We start from the raw sequence: 4,507 nt of genomic DNA on the forward strand, positions 1-4,507 counted from the left end.
AGCCTCTCCAGCCCCTGAAAATGTTATACAGAGAGTCATGAGACCCTGATGAATGGAGTGAGCTGTAGTGTGTGGGGTGGAGGGAGGAAGCCCCTGAATCCTTCTTTTCGCAGAAGGCAGATCCAACTCTTGGTCTCCTCCATCTGGAAGAAGCATTAAGCTTCTGGAATGGAAACCTTGCCCATCCAGTCTCCCATTTAGTTTCCCCAGCAGACAGCTCATCACTCTATTGGCATCTAACTTTAGATCCTTCTGCAACATTCCAGCAGGTCCAGTTGCATGTTTAAATTTAGGGTCATTGTGAACGGACTGTTAGGTCTTCTGGAACATGGCATGGAATTAAATTGTTGGGCTGTCATTGATGCGTCATGGAGCTTACTATGTGGTCCCTTCAAAGTCAGGGGCTGGTTTCCCTGAGAGGGGTGGCCCATCGCTTGAGTCACGCAGAAGGGGCAACTGTCAACAGTCTTCAGTACCATCATCTTCATTGTGAGGAAGGTGATTTACGAGATTTGCTTTTAATTCTTTTTTTAAAACAGGGCAACGTGAACCTTCCACATTTTTCTTAACTGGTAAGAACTCGGTGACTAAGTAAGTAGAGGCAGAGCCAAAATATGCCCTTCAGTTCCATAAGAATGTAAGAAGAGCCCTGCTGGATCAGACCAAGTGTCCATCTAGTCCAACATTCTGTTCCCACAGTGGTCAACCAACTGCCCCAGTGGGAAGCCCACAAGTAGGACATGAGTGCAACAGTACCCCCGTGCTCATGATCCTCAGCCACTAAGATTCAGAGCCATACTGCCTCCGATACTGGAGGGAATACGTAGCCATCGCAACTAGTAGCCATTGGCAGCCTTATTTTCCATGACTAAGGGCACAATCCTATACATGTGTAGACAGAGAATGGCTGGCTGGGGAATGCTGGGAGTTGTAGGCCTTTTCTCTGTCTAAACATGCATAGGATTGTGCCCTAAGAAGGTGGAGCAAAACTTATCTGCATAGGGTTGGATCCAGGATCTGCCTTCCACAAGAGGAAGGGCTCCACTAATGGAAGGTACCTCCACCCAGTTTTTGGGAATCCCCCTGCCCCCCATAGGTCTCCCATTCATCAGGCTCTCCTGACTCTCTGTGTAGTATTCTCAGAGGGCTGGAGGGACTGCTGTAGGAAGGAGAGGGAAATCCACTTCCACCAATGCAGATGATCCAGTGTAAGCCTGGATCCAACCTACATTCTCCTACCAGCTGAGGTTCATAAGAAGGTAAGAACTGTCTTCCTGGATCAAACCAATTCATCTACTCCAGCATTCTACTCACACAGTGGCCAACCAGCTGCCCATGGGAAGCCCACAAGCAGGACAAGAGTGCAACAGCACCCACCTACCTGTGTTCCCCAGCAACTGGTGTACCTAGGCATACTGCCTCTGATACTACTGGAGGTAGCATATCGCCATCTTGATTAGTAGCCATTGATAGCCTTCTCCTCTGTGAATTTGTCCAATCCCCTGTTAAAGCCATCCAAGTTGGTGGCCAGTGCCACATCTTGCTGGAGCAAATGCCACAGTTTGCTTAAGTGTTGTGTGAAGAAAGACTTCCTCTGAGAGAAGCTTTTATCGCTCACCCCTCCCAGGAGCTCTGTTTAGCAGTCATACATCCCTTGCTTTGGGACCCCGCCTGGGTATTCCTCCGCACCCCGATTGGCTCCCTGATTGGCTGGGAAGCCCTATATAACAGTCGGACACATCTGGAAGGCACCAGGTTGGCGAAGGCTGACATACAGAGTCCCTTTCTTGCCTCACTGAACAAATGCTGTCAACCTGCCTCCAGTTAGGAAACAAGCCTCCTGTACTGATCTGAGGTCCTGCTTCTGCCCGTCAAAATAGATTCTTTTAGATTACCAAGATGAAACAAAGCCACTTGTGCAGAAGGATGACAGTTTATTGGTAGAAAATAAGTGCAGAATAAATATGCAAAGAAAGCTCAGACCTCTCATCAGCCAATGAAGCTGTCCCAGCTAATATGTCTGAGTCCCCAAGATAGACTAGAAGGTTTTCTTATAAGACCAGCAAAAGTTCTCCAAGCTGGGTGCATGCCTATTCCCCCTTGGAGCGAGACCTGGGACCAAAACTAGCCTGTTTGATTTTACAGGTTTCTCTCTTAGCTTAATTCAAGAGCTGATGGGTTACCTTTGCCCAGCCCAGAGAGCGGGGCGGGGCTGTCTTTCTTGTGGGAAGCAAAACCTCTCTCATCTTCCAGGATGACATAATCTAGCTGACCAAAACAGCTTTAAGGTGAAAGCTGTACATTACTGGCCTGCGAGAAAGGCCTACTTGCTTAAGTATAAAGCTGTCGGTTGGGCCAAACTATACAGGTCTCTAAGTGGCTACCAACAGCATATAGGAGTGCTGTGAAGTCCCCCTGATTGCTCACCAATGAGCTCACTACGCCTCCTTCCAGGATCACTCTTACGGCTCCCTTGCGGACAGGTAATGGACAGCTCCTTGAGAGCTCTGGCTGAAATGCAGAGCAGATTCACCACCCCACTGACATCAGAGCCAGCAGCCTTCACAGGTTTCAACCAACAAGCCAACTAATTACAAAATTTGGTGGCATCACTAGTTTTTACCAGAACCCTGAAGTCCACCAACTGCATCCAACTGGAAAATAGTGGCTGCTCTTAGAATTAAGGAACAAAGGTGTCTCTGAGCACATGCTCAGCTCAGGGATTTATTTTCAGGATCAGTCACACAAAAATCCACTCCTGGTTTCTTCCACCTACTATCTCTTCCATCTCTCCAGCCTAATTTAGAATCAGAATAGTAGGGTTGGAAGGGGCCTACAAAACCACCACCTCCCTAGGTCATTGGTTGCATTGTCGCACTGCTCTGACAGTCAGGAAGTTTTTCCTGATGTTTAGGCGGAATCTGGCTTCCTGTAATGTGAGCCCATTCTTCCGTGTCCTGTGCTCTGCGATGACTGAGAAGAGATCCTGGCCCTCCTCTCTGTGACAGCCTTTCAAGTACTTGAAGAGCGCTATCCTGTCTCCCTTCTCAAGGCTAAATGTGCCCAGTTCTTTCAGTCTAGGGGGATCCTTTTTCTCTTGGCTGATAAACAGGTGGGAATCAGAAATTCTTGCCAATCAGTTGCAAATCACCCAACTGTCAACCAATAGATCCCGATCTACATTTCTCCCCCCACCCCCGTTAGATTATTTTATTGATTATTTTATTTCTTCCATTTCTATACTGCCCCAAGGCCAAAGCTTTGGGGGCAGTTCACAATTAAAAAATGAACAAAAAAATTGCGAGCATGCTGACAGCTCAAGAGGGCAGAAGTGGGGTTCAGCAAGGTTGACCATTGTTTGAATGTGTCCAGCAGGGAGTGTGTCCCAGGATCTTACAGTGGAGGGCTTGACATGGCTTCTGTGGCTGACAGATCAATGCAGAAAAGATTTGCTCGGAGAACTATGTTCTGGACTCCCTCCTCACATGGAGCTCTCTATGCACGTACATACATCTGCATTTGCAAAGGGTCCCTTGATGCAGCATGACCCTGGACCCCTCCCATCCCGAGGCATTTGTTACCCCACTATCCACACAGGCCAAATAGTGCTTTGTTAGGTTGCTTGCTTTCTGAAGCACATAGGTTTGCGCCTTTGTTTGCCATTCTCTACCCAGGTTCCTGGAAGTCAGCCCTTTTGAACTCAGTGGGTTGGATCCAGAAGCTACATTGATGGAAGTGGCTTCCCTGCCCCCCTCCTTCCCAGAACAGCCCTTCCAGCCCCCTGAAAATACTACACAGAGAGATCAGGAGACCCCGCTGAATGGTATGAGCTGTGGTGTATGTGGGGGGAGGATCCCCCCAAAATTGGGCAGAGGGACCTTCCATGAGCAGAACCCTTCCTCTCATGGAGGGTTCCTTCCTTTGGCAGAAGGCAGATCCTGGATCCAAGCCAGTGGGACTTACTTCTAAGCAGACATGCATATGATAGTGCCTTTATTAGCTTATAACAGGAGTGACCAAAAATAATACACATGTCTGAGGAATCTCTCTCTCTCTCTCTCTCTCTCTCACACACACACACACTTTCACACAAACACACACACACGTGGCCAGTTGTCCTCTTTTACAAAGGACAGTCCTCTTTTGAATATATACTTTACTTCAAGGGCTGTTCAGTCCGTGTCTGGTTTAAAGACAAAGAACCTCATCCGAAGGAAGAGCTAAAGGGCGTTGAAGCTGCCCATCGAGACCACTCAGACAGCAAATTGAGCAGGCCCAGAGGTCACCTCTCCACAGTCTGCCACATTATCATGAGATGTACTACTGGGTTGCTATTTCAGTTATAGCAACCAGTTCTACATTTGCATGTATTCATATAAATCAGCATATGCAGACTTTATGCAAATCAGGTTTGGGGCAATTCAGAAGTGGCCTCCCTAATCTCTCTCTCTCACACACACACGCGCATCACAGTGTCTCTACCAGAATAAGAACTTTGGTAGCAATT

This window comes from Heloderma suspectum, chromosome 5 (genome assembly GCF_057233095.1).
Source record: "Heloderma suspectum isolate Gila_16-S chromosome 5, 16-S_ref, whole genome shotgun sequence".
In the NCBI taxonomy this organism is placed as follows: domain Eukaryota; kingdom Metazoa; phylum Chordata; class Lepidosauria; order Squamata; family Helodermatidae; genus Heloderma; species Heloderma suspectum.